Raw genomic sequence first — 18,219 nt, 5'->3', positions numbered from 1 at the left:
CAGCTCTGCCTTTCATAGCTGTGTGGCCTTGGGTAAGTCACTTCACTTCTCTGGGCCTCACTTTCTCCTCTGTAAATGGAGGCTAATGACACCAGCAGGAGGGGGCAGCGGACGGCTTCAGGCAGGGCCCATCCACACTTACAAGCTTTGTTTCAGTCTGGCTATTACTGATGTTTATAAAAGCCTAGATCACCCTGCCCAAAACCCGGCCCTGTATCCTCCCTTTCTGCTATTCCTCCACCCAAGACCCAACGTCCTTTTTTGGGGGGTAAATTCTTCCCTGCCTGCTAAGTTAACTGATTTCCTTTGCAGATTTTGCCCCCCTGGCGTTCCCCACCCCAGTCTAAGTGCCCCGCGCCTATCCCTGGGAAGCCTTGAGCCTCTGACCTCTTCACCTCCTCTCTAAAGACCAGCCCCTCTGGCTGGCCCGGCTTTTCCCCTGGGGTACAGCTGGCTGAAAAGGTGTCTTGCACCGCCCCGGAAAAACGCCACCCTGTTTGGGTTGGGGCACGGAAGGGCTGGGCTTCGAGGTCAGGGACAGGCCCCAGCTTGCAGACGCCTCCCCCCACCACCACCCACCCACCCGAGCCCACCCTCCCTGTACCTTGGGCCATGACAATGCTGAGTCCACCCGGGCTGGGTCCCAGTCAGCCGCCCCCACGAAAGGCTCACTCCCTGCTGGGGCCGAGGGTCCGGTGGGCTGTTCCCCGGGCCCCTCGGCCGTCCCAGAGTCTCCCAAGCCGGCCATCTCCATCCCCTGAGCATCGGGCAGCAGGATCCCTTCCCGGCCCTCACCCCTTTCCCTCGGGGAAAGTGAGAGATAGTGGGAGAAGCCACTCTGGGAAAGCTGACACTGTGGGGGCGGTTCCATATTTACTTGCTTGGTGACGTCCATACCAGCCCAGCTCAGTGCCCAGGTCAAGTTGCTCGCCTCGTCTGCTGGTCCCACTCTGGCTCCCAGCAACACCACGAGCCCCCCAGAGTAGCCCCGCTGGCCACTCCCCCGCCCCACCCAGCTCCTCACGCACTTGACCTGGGGTCAGCTGCCTCTGTCCCCTCAGGAAGGAGGGATCTGCTACCACGGCAGACAGTCACCAGGAACCCCACAGCCTCTCCTTTTGGAGAGCTGGGCACAGAGACGGGGCCAGAAGTTCTCAGAATTCCCCATCCTGCTCCGATGATTGCAGGAAGACGGTGGGGGCAGAGGAAGGGGCCCTAAGTCTGGGGTTTAGCTTGGTCACTCCCTACACGGTACGACCTCCAGCATGCTGCTTCCCCTCTGTGAGCCCCCAACTTCTCAGCTCCAAGCTGGGGGCCATCACTTGCCGGCCTCACAGGCTAGTGATGGGGAGCTGGAAAAAGGCGAAGCTGGGAAGAGCCCCTGTAGGCCTTCAGGGTTGGGTTGGGAAGGTTAGAGAGAGCGGTGCAAGGGAAAGCTCTAGAAGGCACCGAAGGCTCCAGAGGCCCAGGTGGGCCTTTGCATACAGGGTCCTCACCCCTCACCCCTCATCCAGCCGGGATCGGAGGCTGATGCCGGGGAGCAGGACAGGCCACAGCCTTCTGCCCCCTCCCCTCTCCTCTCCTCCCTCACCCCATGTCATTTCATTGGAGACTCATTTGGTCTGTCCAAATGTGCCTGCAAGTTCACACTCATGAGATTCCCAGGTGGGGAGAGGGGCCTGAAACCACAACCAAGGGCTTATAAATTAAATCCCACATTTAAAGCACCCAGCAGACCTGCTGGGAATCGTTAGGTAACACAGGTAGGCAACCCCTGAGGCTCCCTTTCTAAACATGGGTTTCTCAAGGTGACTGGGAAGATTAGATTATAGCTGTGTGATCTGGAGCTAGTCACTTAACCTCTCTGAACTTGCTTGAGCTTCCCCATCCATAAATGGATGTGGAAGGGACCTCATGGGACACGATATATGTTCCTTTTAAATTTGGTCATGAGAACAGGGAGAAAAAAAAATTTCTTCCAAGATTGTGGCACGGGACTGATACTACTGTCTCCATTTATAGGAAGGGAAACTAAACTACTTGAGCTTCTCCAAGCCCTTCTGTGTGCCCGGACCTTTGCACAAGCCATACCCCACACTAGAATGCCTCTCCCTTCTTTGCTGTCTCCTCCTCCTTCAAAACTCAGCTCTAAGGCTGCCTCCTCCTCCAGGAAGCTTTCCTTGACTTAGAGTTGGTGGCCATCTGCCTTATACCCTTGTGTTAGAATCTGTAACTGCCTGGTTAACTGCTCACCTCCCACGCTGGTCCATGAGTTCCATAGGGGCAGAGACTGGGTTCCCCATACACGCCCGAGCCCAGCACAGTGTCCGGCATAGGGACAGCACACGAACCCCAACCACCTGATGAAGAAAGGAAGGACTGAAGGATGCCCCAGGCCTCCTCCCCTCTTACAGAGCCTCGCCCAGGGACACCACCACGAGTGTGGCCGCACCGCGCGAACACTGGGCTTTCTAACGCAGATACAAATCTGCAATAGGAAACAGGCGTTTTAAAAATAACAGCACATTTTTCTTTTTTCTTCATTGTTTTTTTTTCTTTCTGCACAGCTTATTTTTCCGGCGCAGCCCCTGGGCCAGCTGTGGGGAAGCCTCTCCCAGGCCCCACTCTGAGAACATGGGGCGCCAGGGCCTCCAAGGACTCTCAGGCCCCAGCAGGGGTGGAGATGCACCAGATGGTTCTAGACCAGCCCTGGCATCAAGACCACCAAGGAGCTCTGAGCCAGAAACCTGCCTGCACAAACCCCAACACTAGGTGGGTGTTACCTCCCGGGAACTTACCCCCCAAGAAGGGTTTTATAACCCCATGTGACATTTCCAGAGGGGGGGGTCTCCTTGGTGGGTCTGGGGTTCTCTGCCCTCATTCTGAGAAAGTATCCTTCAGGGAGCATCAGAATGCCAGGGTTCCAATCATGGCCATACCCCTGTGTAACCCTGGATCCTTTACTCCACCTTTTGGGGCCTCAGTTTACCCATCTGTGAAATGAAAATAATAATACATATCTTGTGGAGTGGGTTTCTACAGAGCCATGCTTAGGACCCTAAGTGGGGCACAATTAGCCCTCAATAAACATTCGCTGTTTTCATCATCATCAATTTCATCACCCCCGGATCTCCTACTCTGAGTCCCCTTCACTGAATCATATACTCTCTAAATCAGCAAAAGTCTCATGGTTTGTTAACTCTCACACTCTTGCCCTTCTGGAGTATCCTCTCAGACCTCTCAAAAACATGGTCCTTTTGGGGCACAGACCCCTGTAGGTATGGGGAGCTTGGTACCTGTCCTCCACAGGCCAGCTTGCCCACCATACCCGATGCCTCCTTCCAGCCGGACCCACCTGCCCTCATACCCGGGAAGCAGCGTTCATTTATGCTGTCCCTAGCCCCTGGCACCCAGTGAACCTACAGTCAGTGCTCTGGGATTCTTCAGAATCGGCCCTTGTGTGCAGACACTGGAAATACAGCAGCCCACCCAGGCCCTGTCCCTGCAGAGCTCCTGGTCTGATGCAAGGGGGAGACCACGGTCAATAATCACACCCACAACTGTAAAATCACTACAGAGACGAGTGCTGCAAAGGAGAGGTACATGGGGTCATGAGAGGCTGTCATGGAGGGCTCGACCTAATCAGGGAGGGCTTCCCTGAAGAGGTGAGGTGGAAGCTGAAAGATGAAGGATGAGGAGGCCTAGGCGGGGGGGGCGGGGGGGGGTGCGGTGCATGGGTCAGGGCCGAGGGGACAATGTAAGAAAGCACCATGCCAGGTGGAACACAGCAAATGAAGGGATGCAAAAGGGTGTCCCCACTGGGTCTGGAGGGCAGCTAAAGGATTACTATCTTTTTCCTAACAACAGTGGGAGTTCCCAAAGGTTTTCCAGGCAGGGGTTGATAGACTCATATTTTTTTGTCAAAAGGGTCACCTTGGCTGCTAAGGCTGAGCTTTCCGGAGTCCCTGTGTATGTACTTGTCTCTGCCTGGAATGCTCCCCCAGACCCTGTATTGGTCAGGTCAGGCTAGGTTATGCTGCAGTAACAAACAGCCCCCAGATCTCAGTGCTTGAAAACAACAAAGGTTTAGTTAGCACTCCAGCTGCACGTCCATCGTGGGGCAGCAAGGGCTTCCATCCTACACAGCAACTCAGGGGCCCAGGCTAGCAAAAGCAACCACCGTCCCACCTACTGGAAAAGAGCCATGCCACAGGAAAAGAGCGCTCTGGAGACTCCTGTGCCAGCCACTAGATGCTTTGGCCCAAGTGATTTGTGTCACTGTAGCTCACAGCTCATGGGCCAGCCATTCGGCCCCACCCAAGCACAAGGGGCCCTAGATTCAATCCTGCGCTGTGCCTGGGTGAACCAGAAGCATTTAGGGGATAGTATCAAGGACCAACACACACTCTCCGGCTCCACCTTGCCCTTGCCAGCCTCCACTGGTTCATTAGATCACAACCGGTTCAGTATTTCAAAAGGAGGGCGGGGCACAGGCAGGAGAGAACAATACTTGGAGTACAGGGAGATCGAGATGGGGAGGGTTCCAGAAGAGACCTAGGAAAGGGGAGGGAGGGGCCAGCTCACTCCAGAGCTTTTAGGTCATGGGGACGATTTGGTTCTTTATCCCAAAAGCACTGGGAAGACTTTTCAGTGTTTTAAGCAAGAAATGGGAGGCCTGATGTGATCTTTTTCGCTCTGGCTGGGAGATGGAGGCTGGCAAGGAGGGGAGGCTGCAGGTAGACAGTTAGGAGGCTCGGAATGTTGTCCTGGGGAGACAGAGCACTGCTCTGGAGGATGGACAGGAGTCAAGGGATGGCCTTGGATGTCATGCGTTGGTCATGGCTATGATACAGCCAAGAGGACAGGCCAACAAGGCAGCTGAATAAACACGGATGACTCCTGATCCTAGTCCAGAGGTCTTTACTTCCTTTACACTCGCCAGTGACCCAGAACCAGGGAAACCCCACCTCCCCATCCAAGTCCCCATGAGGACAGATTCCTTGGAGGAAAGACACCAACGACAACAAATTTATGAAATGCATCAATCCAAGGGGTCTAGAAGACAGAACTCTAACTCATGCCAATATTGGATATAAGCGATAGTTGTGATGGTTGATCAGGGCTCTTGGGACAAGGGAGGGGAGCCCCTCATCTTTGAGAATGTCATTAGGAAAGAGAACTAGCCCCTGCCCCAGCTGCTCCTTGGAGACCCTGTCACTTTGGAACTGGATGGTCGTGGGTGAGGCCCATCGGGCAATTCTGATTTTCCCGGGATAGTAGATGCCATGATAATCCCAGCCAGAGAACAGCACTTCTCAAATCATGTGTGGAGCATGGAGTTGGCCTTTTATCTCTATCGCCTTTAATCTCACAATGCCTTGCCAGACAGGCTCTGTTGGCCCCATTTTCTGGATGGGGCCTTGACAAGCAAGGTTCAGAGAGGTCAAAAGTAACCGTGCCAAATCCAAAGTCATACAATTATTATGCGGTGGAGGGGGAAGGACTCCAACAGAGAAACCCCTTTCATTAAACTAAAGCAACCAGCTGGGGCTCTTCCCGGCAGGTCCTTACACATTTGCCCACACAGAACTCTGCCCACCTCTCGGAGAGCTGGTGGGTGAAGACCATGCCCCCATTACACAGGTAAGGACACCACAGTCTCCTACAGAATCGGGCCCACGGACGCACACCCCCAACACCACCCTTCCCCTCAAGGGGTACTGGGGACAAAGGCAAGCTTGGGTGCCACTGGCATCCGGCTCCACGGAAAATTCTTTTGCCCCAGCACGGACAAAAACCCCTAAGTTTATAGGGTTTCCAGGCATCAAGAGCAATCTCTCATTATTGCCTCCTATCCCCGCACACAAAGAACTGGGTGTGTTTCCTCTCAACCACTCTAAATTATATACCACAGCCTTTCTCCACATGAAGCGAACGTCTAAGAAGAGATTTAACATTTTTCTCTCCTAAGCCCCAGCCCTTCCCAAAGGTCAAGCCCCTATCGCCCAACCCAGTTCAAGACACAAGCAACTTTTCAACCAGCATCGCCCAACGCTCCAGAAATGTGTCTTCTCCTTGCAGCGACTTGCTTAGGGCGCGCTGGCCTTGACCTGAGAAAGGTCATTGGCCGCTAAGTTTCTGCAGTTTCTGCATAAGAGAGCACCTTGAGGATTGCGAGTGGGGGATGGAGGCTACTCCAGAGAGATTTCCCGAAGAGTCTACACGGCAACTCAGACTTAAAATACATTAAAGAAACGGCCTCCGGCTCGGCCACATTTCGCGGGAAATCGCGGGCTGCGTTGGAGGAGGCCCCCATCGCCTCCTGAAGGGCCCGAGCCCCCCGCATAAGCCCCCGGCGCCGAGCCGAAAGTGCCCCCGAGAACTAGGCCAGCGGCCGCAGAGAGTCCTCCAGCATTCCGCGCTCCGCCCCGCCCGTGTCACCGCGTTCTCATTCCGAACGCTCGGCCCGGGCCGCCGCTCCCATTGGTCGGCGGCCACGTCCGTCAGCGGGCGGAACGTCGGCGCAGAGAAAAGGCTACATTGTAACAAGGCGAGCGAGCGAGGAGCGAGCGGGGAGGAAGGAGGCGGAGGGGCGGCCCCCGAATCCCGCAGCGGCGGTGGCGGCGGCGGCGGCAGCTACCTGCCGAGGGTTAACCCACCTCGGGGCCGGGACGAGCCGCCCCCCCAGCCCGCGCCCGCGCCGCCCCGGGCCCCCAGCTCCGCCCGCACTGGCCCCCGGCAGCCCGCGCCCCCCGCAGCCGCTCGCAACCCCTGCACCCGCGGCCCCCGCGCTCGCTGGCAAACTGCCGAGCGCTTTCCGAAGCCATTTTCAATGGCCACATTGGCTACCGGGGCTGACTCACCTTCCCGGGAATGCTGCGGCAGCCGCGGGGCCCGGGCGGCGCGGGCGGCCCGGCGGGCGGCTCGGCGGAGGCGGCGCGGCCCCGGCTGGCGGCCCCCGCGGCGGGAGCGGCCGCGCTGCGGGCGCGCTGGTCCCCGGCGAGGCAAAGTTTCAGCGCCAGCCTCGGCGCGGCGGCGGCGGCGGCGACTCGCTGCTGCTCTCCTCCCCTGCTTTGACCACCATCTTATTAGTACAGGAAATGACATGGAAAACGGAAGAAAGCGGCGTTTGGGGCAGACGCGGACCCCCCAATTCAGGGGCCGGAGCCGGGACTCACCAGCCGCGTCCCAACCCGGCCCCGGAGAAAACTCCCCGGGGCCCCCTCGGCCCCCGCCCCGCGCGCTACCCGGAGGGGGGAACCTAGCTCCTCGAACCCAAAAGGAGAGGGCGAGTTTTATAATCCAGCCCGCGGAGAAATCGAGAAAAAAAAAATAAATGAAAAAAGAAAAGGTTAAAAGAACTTTCGAACTGGGACACTTTTTTTTTTTGGTCGGAATTAAAAGTTCTAGAATTTTAAAAAGTCATTCCGTTGGGGGGGCTCCCTGGCTCTCCTGGCCCCGTTGCTGCCCCTTTTGAACCAAATAGTTAGGGGGGGATTAATGCGTTTATAATTTTAACCCTTTCGAGGCACCCCGCCACGCGCAGCAGGCCCCCTCCTGGTCCCTTTTAACCCTTTGAATGCCCAGCAATTTGGAGATACAAACTAAAGTCGTAAAACATAGGAGACCCGCGGCAAGCTGAGGGTAAGGGACTTGGGGGTGCGCTGGATAGGTTAACTGTTTCTGTGGGGCTGCGGTTTTAAGTCGGGCACGGCACATGTTCTTCAAATCGAAATTCGCTACCGGGGGTTTGAGATTCTGAGAATCGGGCAGGCGGGTCCCTGGCTGACTTGGTAAAGACGTTGAAGCCTCCCTTCGTTGCTCGGTTCCTCAGTTTCTCCATCTGTGAATGGGATTCAATATCACAGAGAGCAAGGTAGCCAGGAAAAGATGGGGCGGAATTTTCATAAAGACAAAGTGTTGAAAAGTCTGAAAGGCTTCCTTCGGCGCCCACAAAGCCAGAGGGGTGGCGATGGGGCAGAGGACACCGCGGGATGGCGTAACCAGGACAACCATTCCCAAAATAACCCCTTTCTCTTGGCATTGTCTGCAAGGCTTGTGGCGGAACTGCAAGGTCTCCTGCCCCGGGAGGCTGTTGCTACGTTGGCTCTAAAACGCGAGCCCTAACAGCCGCCTCCCCCACCCAGTCCGGAGGTTGCTTGGAGGGATTCCGTCCCACGAAGGCGCCTAGGTGGGGCGCTGCCCAGTGAGGGGAGACCCACTCCGCTCCCCAAAATGTCCATCGATGGGAGCCCTGCAAGAGCTGGCACAGGAAGGCTCCGGTGGGTACCACCCTAGGGAGGCCGCCTCCCAAGGGAATGAAGTTCCCAGTCAACCTTGCTGCTGGCTGGGAGCCCGGACTCAAGAAGGGCGTCCATGGTCGAGGCCCATGATGTGATTGGGGCTCTCGGAGTCTGAATGTTGCGGGGGGGGGGGGGGGGGGGGGTGAAAAAACTTTAGGTACCCCATCATCTTTCCACCTTAACTTTGACATCAAAAACACAGCTTCTTGGAATCCAACGTCTGTTTCTAGCTGGATGATCTTGAGTAAGTGACTTCCCCTCTCTGAGTTCCCTCGTCTGCAGAGTGAGGGACACTACGAACCCTAGAGCTGCGGCCAGCTCTGTGTGAGGGGCCCTGAGACTGTATTTCAAGGGCCCATCACCAGGCTGCTCATGGCAGATGTTCAAGTAACGGTAACTAATGCCATAATTATATGACATCCAGTACAAACAAATGTCCCCAGAGTGCACATCTGTTCCGCGCCAGGCAGAGTACTGGGTACAGGGAGTACCAAGATAGTTAAGCAGGATCCTTCTAGGAGGTCTCCACCTGGTGGGAAGATGGAGGCACTCACAGCGAACTGGAAATAATTCAGTGATGAATGCACACCCAACTGCCCTAAGCATTATACCGGAGTCCAAGTGCTTAGGCAGGGGAAGAGCATTGAGGAAGGAGCCATTCGTTCCCTTCAAGGAGTAGGGTCCACCGAGGAAGTGATGTCAGAAGTGGGCCTTGTGGGGCAGGGAGGCGAGGGGGAAGGGCGTCTGGAATTCCCACCAGCGGTAAGGTGGCATTTCAGGAAGGGCAATAGTGCAAGCAAAGACCTAGAGGTGATAAAGTGCCCGGGGTGCCTGGCATGTGGTCAGCTGTGACTGGAGTGGAGAGTGGGTGGGCAGAGGAACTGGAGATGAGGCCAGAAAGCCAAGTGGATAAAGAGAGAGTGTGGTCACAGCCTCCAAAAAGCAAAAAAAAAGGTCTTCTAAGGGAACGAGCTGGTAAGTGAGGCAAGAGGGAATTGCATCTTGTGGTGCTGGTTTTCTATTTAAATCTCATCCGTGTGGCCCAGTCTGCCTTCCCTTTGCCAGGAACACTGGGTCCCAGGGCCGCATCTGCGGAGTGGGGCCGGGTCCTCGGGCACTGCAGACTGGGGAGCAGGTGCCTCAGGGGTGACCCTCGGAGAGCAGGGAGACACTGCACGGGTCAGAGACCCAGGTCGGAGGCGTAACCTCCTGCCCACACTGTGTACCCTGGAGCACGGGACTCTTTCTCTGTGGGCTCCAGTGTCTTCCTGCAAGACGTGAAGAGTTTGGACCAGGGGTCCCACATTCTACCCTCAAGAAGTTGCCCCATAGCCACATAATCAAGACCAAGGCACAGGAAAGAACCTGAAACAAAGCTAGGGGAGTTGCTAGGACCATCTTCCAAGGGAGCCCATGGCAACCCAAGGGTCGGCACAGGTGCTCTGGGCGAGTGTAGACAGAAAGTGGCTTCAGTCTGAAGGTAATTGCCACAGACAAGCGGTCTAGACAAGGCAGGCTGTGCCTCAGCTCCCCTCTGTGGGCTGAGTTGGGCCTAAAACGAGGAAGTAAGGGTGGGGTGGGAGCTCCACTTGAATTCCCTGAAACTAGCAGGGAAGGGGGAGAAGGGGATGGAAGCGAGTAGAACACACTGCACACGCTTTCAGGACATTACCACTTGACTCAATAATCCAAGGCAGATATCATCATCATTGTTTTTACAGCCGGGGAAACCATGCTCAGAGAGGTTAAGAAATTTGTCCAAGGCCACACAGCTAGTTAGAGGTAGGATAAGTTTCAAACCCAGATCTCCCTAGCTCAATGTCTTCCACTCTGGACACTTCTGACCCATTGTCCTTTTCCATAATTCAGCTTTTCAACCTAATGGTAAACTATTTCCCAAATTTCTCTCTTGGGCGTATCACACAAAAGGAAGTGACCAGAACTTTGTGGTGTGAGGTCAGGTACTTCATGACGTCCCCCTGCAAACAAGGTACTAACAAACTGAGTCACCTCCAGGCCCCTGGGAGGACACTGAGATGCTCTAAGTGAATCAAGCTCAGCTCTTTGGAAAGAAAAGCTAATGTGAGGCCTTTCTGACCTACTGCTAATAATGATCCTGCAAAATATACATCCAGTGATACGAACTAAATAGCCCCTGGATCACTAGCAATTCACTTCCACATTTGCTATAAAACATGTTGTTCGTGGCATCAACTGATGATCCTTCTTAAACCCTCAAGGGAGAGATTTCATTCAAGATTTAGTGCCTGGAAAACACAAATCCTGAAAATCAACTGCATTTCACCCGTGGAATTGGCAAGCATGTCCTTTGCTAATAAGAAGAGCTCCATAACTGATCGGGTTTCCCTTTTTGCATTGGCTGCCAGGAAGCTCAGAGCCAAATTCCACCCCTGTTCCCAACAACTTTGGCAGCTGCTTCCTCCTCATTCCCTCTTTCCCTCTTCTAATCCTAGTGACTCAGCTTTGTTTCGTCTGCCTTCTATTAAAGATGCCCCCCCTTTTTAATTGCAAGAAATAAATATTTACAATAAATCCACATTTGGAAGAGTTTCTGAAGGGACCTGGATTCCGCGGGCCTTGTGTTAAGCCAGGCACGGTCCTCTCCTGGTCTGGTCTTGTTCACTTGCCCAACAGCTGAGGGATCCCTCTCTTGGAAGGAAGGAGGGACTGGCTTAAGACCAAGGGATTCCTCGCCCAGCTGCCGATGATGGCTAAAACCTAATGCCCTGGGTCAGATCGGCATTGCTATATTTTGCTCAACTGACAAACAGCTTGCCTCTTTCCTGCCAGCTCCCCAGGAAGCCCAAACCACAATCCCCTACCTATACCCCCGAAATAGCCCCCATTATTTCCTCCTTTTGAGGCATGGCAGGAAACAGACCCTTCTGCCGGAGCCAGCCCCACTTAACAACTGCTTACCATGTGTCCAGGAGGTTGGGGTGGCGGTGGGGGGTAGTGGGATGGTGGCAAAGGAGAACTTCACCTTGTGAGGACAGGAGGCCACACTGAGGAGGTGGCTTTTCAGTGGAGGTCTTGACAGATGAAGGAGCCAAACGCACCGAGAGTTGGGAAGAGTTGCCCTCCCATGCAAGGGGCCTGAGGCAGGACCTAGCTGAGGTGGCAGAAGGCCAGTGTGCCCAGCGTGTGGCATGGAGGGGATGCAGGGAAGGAGATGAGGGGGAAAAGTGCAGGGATCTGGCCCCATGCTTTCCCACAGTTTGGATCGACTTGAGGTGCAGAGGAAACCATTGGCCACCTTCAAGCCGGGGAGACGCAGGAGCGGATTCAGGTTTCACACCATCACCCTGGCTGCCAGGTGACAACCTACATTCACGAGTGCCCAGTGAGTAGGCTGGGCTCTTGTTTAATTAGCCCCACATTAGAGATGAGGTTGATGTGGACACGTCTCTTTTTTTCTGGCTGCCCAGCCTCTGACATCCCTTCCAGTGACTGGGGAGTCTCCCACCTTCTGAGGCTTGGCGGGGAGGCAGGGTGCTCCTCCGCTGTGCCCACTGGAGAAGCTGAAAACACCAAAACTCCCTTTCCCAGCGCCATAGACTAAATGTCTGTGCTCCCCCCTCCTCAATTCATATGTTGAAACCTAATCCCCCATATGTCCGTATCAGCAGCTGGGGCCTCTGGGAGATGGTTAGGTCCTAGGGTGGGGTGCTCATGAATGAGATCAGTGCCCTTTACAAAGGAGGCTCCAGAGAGATCCCCCGCCCCTTGCACCACGTGAGCAGATGGACAGAAGACAGCCATCTTTGAACCAGGAAGTGCGTTCTCACCGGACACCCAATCAGACGGCGCCTTGACCTTGGACTTCCAGCCCTGCTCCCAAATTCAAGAATCTTTGCAACTGCCTGCCTCTTGCGGGACCTCTCCTGTGTGGGGTGTTGGAACAGATGGCTTCTACAGCTCTCTCCCTCTCCCTAAGTCTCTGTCTCCTCCTCTCTAAATCTGGTTGGCAAAGTTGGACTCAGTTATCATTCAAATGCTAAAATATGTTCCCAGTGTTGTTCTTTTCTTCTTGTCCATTAGGGATAAGAAAGGAGGGCAGGGTGGAGATGGAGGTATCAGAGAAGTTGTTTTCCAGTGCCCGCCAACTCTAGGATAAGACTCCTGAATGCCGCATATTCCAAAACCTGCAGGCCTGGTGCAGATGGGGGAGCAGATTCAAGACTGCTGGGTGCAACCGCAGACAGACAGATTTCAGCTGGGGGGCAGGGCGGGGACAGCTGCCAGAACAATGGAGCCATTCCCACAATAAAAGGGGCTGCTACTGCAAATAGTGAGTTTCCTGCTACCGGAGGTATGGGAACCAGGCCTGGGGCTCTTGTGGAGATAATTTATGCCCAGGTCAGATCTGAAGTTTGATGAGCTCCAAAGCTCGATTCTAGGAACGTGCAGCCACGTTGCTGGGTCATAGGCACTGTCCTGATGACAGCGCTGGGCCAGGAGTCAAGAGATGTGGGTTCTGGTCCTCCTCCTGCTGTTTGGTTGCTGGGGGACTAGAGTTGGGTCCTGCCTCTGCTCAGAGCCTCGGTCTGACAATCTATAAAACGACAGAGCAGTTTTCACATGCCTCTCCATGGAGACACATCTGCCGGAGAAGAACTTCTCCTTGGTTGTGAAGAAGATGAAAGCCATAAACCAATACAGATCATTTCATAAAGCAAATCTATTCGACTTACAGGATCTTGTATTTGAGATTATGCGTTCCCTATTAATTTGGTGTTAATGTTCTTTGCTTTATGAACTGGTGGTTACAGCATATGTAAACAATGGAGGTAGCTTTGTGGCTTTTTTCCCGCCAGTGACCTTACTTGGCAAAATAAAAAGTTATCAAAAGTATAGCAATTAGTTTCCTCTATTTTGGGGGAAATTTTTAGTATGTGAAAGTAAGAAATACGAGAATCACTGAACTAGACTACTGCAAATAACCTTTAACATTGTTTCCCCCTCTTTCCCTCACCTCTTTCATGGACTCACTCATCCATCCATCCGTCCCTAAAACACTAAGACCTACCCCGCACCGGATAGTACACAAGACAGCCACTTCTCACGTGAAGCTCACAGGCACCCAGGGGAGACCACTGTAACGACTCATAAACAAATTAATATTTAGGTTAGTTCATATTTTTCTCTTGTAAAAATGCTGAAGTAGATGTCCTTACGTGTATATTTTGTGTGCTTCTCTCATTATTCCCTTGGAATAAGTTCCAGAGATAGAATTTCAGGGTCAAAACATATGTCCAGCTATACATTCTGAAGCAATTTTGCCAAATTGCCCTCCAAAGATGGAACTGATGTCAGTTCTCGTTGACTCTGTGTGCGTGGGCTGGTTTCTCCACACGCTCAGGCTCAGTGTCACCAGGATGCTTCATCTTCAATAATTTGATGTGCAAGTGATACATTTCATTGTTGTGTCAAGTGACATGATTTTCTTGGCAAAATGGGCATATTTTCACAAGGTTACTTATCTTTTGTACTTTTGTGAATTGCTGGATCATATCCTTTGTCCATTTTAAATTCGGAAACTTGTGTCTTCTTATTGATTTCTAAATGCAGTTTACGTATTAAGGATAGCAAAAGCCTTTGTTTGAAATATATAATGCAATTTATTTTCTCAATTCAGAATTTTTGGGGGAGCTTATTTATGACGTCCTTTGCTATATGGAAATTCAAATGTTTTCTCTTTTTCCTTTATTTATGGCTTTGTGGGCATAGTTAGAAAGGCCTTCTTCAGGAAATCATAAAAACATTCTCCTCGATTTTCTTCTAATTGACTTTTAATATTTTGTTTAAATATTTGATCCATCTGGAATTCATTTTGGTGCAGCTAGTACTTGCCTCCATATCCCTAAATTTTATGCTTAGATGGCTAACTTCTGATGAATCAGTTTGAGACATTATCTGTTGATTTTTCCGACACAGTAGATGGGAGTCTTTCACTCATTCATTTCCTTAATTCATTTTTGTTTCCCTGATGCCCCCCACCTACCACCATCACGGGCTCATTTTGGTCAGATCTCAATGTTGGGTTGTGTTCCTACTCAATGTTTTCATTATAATGACCACACGAATATTGTGAGCTGCTGAGCCAAAGACACACTATAATTAAATTTCCTTTATTTTACAGCTTTTTGTTTTTCCTAGAGTTCATAATAGATCATGATCGACTCGTCTTTTTTCATTTGCTTATTTTTTTAACAGCTGAGATTTTTATCCAACCTCCAACACTATAGAGAACGCCTTTCACTATAATTTTCAACATCCTCAAAACTGTTAGATCATATATCAGAGTTTTGTTTTTTCCTAGAGACATTTTTTCCTCTAGCAGGGATCAGCAAACCTTCTGAAAAGAGTCGATAATACTATTGGCTTTGTGGGATACCTATGACTGCTGTAACGTATTTTTCTTCTTCTTCTTCTTCTGTTTTTTTTTTTTTTTAAAGTAGGCTCTGCGCCCTGTGCAGAGCCCAATGTGGGGCTTGAACTCATGACCCTGCAATCAAGACCTGAGCTGAGATCAAGAGTCAGACATTTAATTGCTTGAGTCACCCAGGAGCCCCTCTGTCACATATTCTTGTTATTCTGGTGTCTGGTTTCTGTTTGTTTCATTTGTTTTTTTACAGCCCTTTGTTCAGCAATATTTGAGATTCATTCATGTTGTTGCTTGGACCAGCAGGCTGTTAATATTGAGTATAGAGTAGCGTTTCAGTCCATCAATATACCACAATCTCTGCCTTTTTAGTGTACTTCCTGGGAGATTTCCATGACCTTATCTTTCAACATTTAAACTCTTCTAAAATTTTTTTCGGTTCTCATATTTAAAATTTTTATTAAGAAACAAGATTTCTTGGGGCGCTTGGGTGGCTTAGTCGGTTAAACATCTGCCTTCAGCTCAAGTCATGATCCTAGGTTCTGGGATCAAGCCCCACATCAGGCTCCCCTGCTTCTCCCTCTCCTTCTGCTGTTCCCCCTGCTTGTGCTCTCTCATTTTCTCTCTCTCTCAAATAAATAAAATCTTTAAAAAAAATAGAAACAAGATTTCTTGTTCTCTGTTTCTTACAGCTTCCTTTATTTTTAATGGGTGCAATGTTTTATCTTCCGTAGGAATATTGCCCCCTCTCACCATTCTCTGTCTTATCTGCTTCTTTCCTTCCTTTACCTGCTTTCTTCCCTATTTATTGTGTTCTCTTTCTTGCAGGTTTTTTTTTTTTTCCAATGTCCTGTGATCCTTGGCTGCCTTTTCCTTCTTGAGAGTGGGGCGATAAGTGGGCTCTGTGTGCTTGGGTGGGCGGATTTGTAGACAGGGCTTACTGGAGGTTACCGTGGGCTGGTTCCATGTGGTCCGTGGGATGCAGGCTTTCTCTTCCTTGGCAAATGGTGATCCTCCACTCTACCAGTGTGTATGGGGAGGGGGGACAGAGGTGGGAGTTGGGGTGATAAGTCTAGTCCTAGGTGAGTTCAAAGTGAGGCCAGGTCAGAAAGACCTCGAATTTTGGACTTGAGTGGGGAGGAAGCTGGAGGTCTCCGACTTCTGCTTAAGCCTCTGTGGTTTTGTGTGTGTGTGTGCTATCTTTGTTTCTTGTTTTGTTTCTGAGAGGTGGGGAGGGGTAGAGGAAGGGAGAGAATCTTAAGCAGGCTCCATGCCCAGTGCAGAGCCTAGTGCAGGGCTTGACCTTACGACTCTGAGATCATGACCTGAGCCAAAATCAAGAGTGGGACGTTTAACCGACTGAGCCACCCAGGCACCCAGGTTATCTGTTTTTAATTTAGCACTTTCCCACCCTCTTCAATGCCTGGTGAAGTCAAGTTAGAAGATTCTGTGTCCATTTCTCTAGAAAAGACAACTCTAGTAGTCTGCAGGTGTGGCAGAGGGGTAGCCCGTTGACTGCCATGGGAGGGGATGGGGTGGGCAATCTGGGGGGTCTCACTGCTTTTTGCATAGGTTTTAAATAAAGATTCCGTATTTTCAGCCATAGACTTCACCTCAACCTTCTGAGGGTCCTGGTCCCTCCTATCCCTGTGCCTTTCCTATGGTTCTGGGTGAGCAAATGGGCTTTCTCTTTTCCCATGGCCCCCCATCGGGCACTCACCATCGGTAGCTGATGTGAGCTTTGTCTGCAATTGTGTAGGCCAGTCATTGTTTGAGTTCCACGTATGTGCCTTGCCCTCTGAGGTGGCCAGAAGTACAGGGAGTCTTAGGTGAGCTTTACGCCAGCTGCAGAGGGCAAAGGCTGACAGAGAAGTTCCCCTGAGGGTGCCTGGTCCAGGAAGCAAATTGGCACCATGAAAAGAAACAAAACAGAGCAATAATTATCGTACTAAGACGATAATGTAAAAAAAAAAAAAAGATGCTAATTCTCACATATCAAAAAAGGCATTGATGGGGCACCTGGGTGGCTCAGTCGTTAGGCGTCTGCCTTTGGCTCAGGTCATGATCCCAGGGTCCTGGGATCGAGCCCCGCATCGGGCTCCCTGCTCAGCGGGAAGCCTGCTTCTCCCTCTCCCACTCCCCCTGCTTGTGTTCCCTCTCTCGCTGTCTCTCTCTCTGTCAAATAAATAAATAAGATCTTTTTTTTTAAAAAAAGGCATTGATAAATTCAATTTTCATTCTGAATATAAAATCCTACTAAAATAGGAACAGAAGGACATTTCCAAAATGTAAGAGATTATCAGAAACCTATAAGAAACATCATAAAAGCAAGAGAAAAGCTGATGTCAGTCAAAAACCAGAGATGCCTGCTGTCTCTGTTCTTAACCACCATTGCTTCGGAACTGCTAACGAATGTAATAAGAAAAGAAAATGAACTGAGATGCATAAATATTTAAAAGAAAGAGGCAAAATAATTATTTGCATAAGAGATTCTTGGCTATCAAAAAATCATGAGAATCAAGTCGGAACTATCATAAACTATGTGTGAATTTATTAGGATGGCTAGTCAGAATATAACTTTACAAAAATCAATGGCTTTCCAGGAGGCCAGCAAGGACAATTTAGAAATAAATGTAATTTAGAAACAAATGTAATTTAGCATCTTTCGAAAGATCCCACTCACCACAGCCGCGAAAGCTATAAAATACCTTGAAATAAACCTAACAAGAAATATGTTTAGGTCCACAAGAAGCAAACTATAAAACTTCGCTGACGATCGTAAAAGAAGACTGGAGTCGGTTGGAGAAATGTACCACATCCCTGAAGGAAAATTCAGGATTGTGGAAATGTCGATTCTGCCCAAATTATCCTATAAATGTAATGGCATTCCATCAAACTCCCAATGGCTTTCTCCCCCAAACCCATGACCCCAATCTAACCATGAGAAAAACATCAGGTAAACCACAATAGAGAGGCCGTCTATAAATACCACCCATTACTCCTCAAAATTGAGGTCACCCAGAAGAAGCAAAGTCTGAGAAACTGGCAGAACCAAGAGGAACCCAAGGAGATACATTAACTAAAGTATTAAGGTCTATCCCGGATGGGATCCCACAGCAAAACGTCTGCAGGGAAAAGCTGAGGGGATCTGCATAAACTCTAGACTTCAGTTAACAAAAATGTATCAATACTGGTTGGTTAACTGTCACCAATGTTCATATTAATGTCTATGTTGATAACAGGGGAAACCGGGTGAAGAGTATATGGGAACTCTGTAATATCTTTGCAATGTTTCTGCAAATCTAAAATGTTTAAAAAAAAAATAAAGCCTGTCTAAAGAACCGTGGGTGGAAGGAGGAGGCATCAGAAATCTCAGATCACAATGTAAGCAGATGGAAGGCCACTGGAGGAGAAGCAAGAGTCAAATGATATCTTCATGTCGCAATATAACACGAACATCTTCAGAAGTCCATAACCTTTCGTCTGTAATAGGATTTTTAATAGCTGCAT

At 50.9% G+C, this 18,219-nt stretch overlaps 1 protein-coding gene across 1 annotated transcript in view; it reads right to left on the bottom strand.

Annotated features, from left to right (window-relative positions):
* Positions 1–6,933, bottom strand: part of PRDM11 (PR/SET domain 11) — a 78,441-nt gene extending 71,508 nt beyond the window's left edge. The window contains exon 1 of the mRNA XM_048217449.2: positions 6,864–6,933. The gene's annotated coding sequence lies outside the window, so the exon portion shown is untranslated. The remainder of the gene's footprint in view (positions 1–6,863) is intronic.
* Between the last annotated feature and the right edge of the window lie 11,286 nt (positions 6,934–18,219).

This window comes from Ursus arctos, unplaced genomic scaffold (assembly GCF_023065955.2).
Source record: "Ursus arctos isolate Adak ecotype North America unplaced genomic scaffold, UrsArc2.0 scaffold_23, whole genome shotgun sequence".
Lineage (NCBI taxonomy): Eukaryota > Metazoa > Chordata > Mammalia > Carnivora > Ursidae > Ursus > Ursus arctos.
This window is presented reverse-complemented; position numbering and strand designations above follow the sequence as displayed.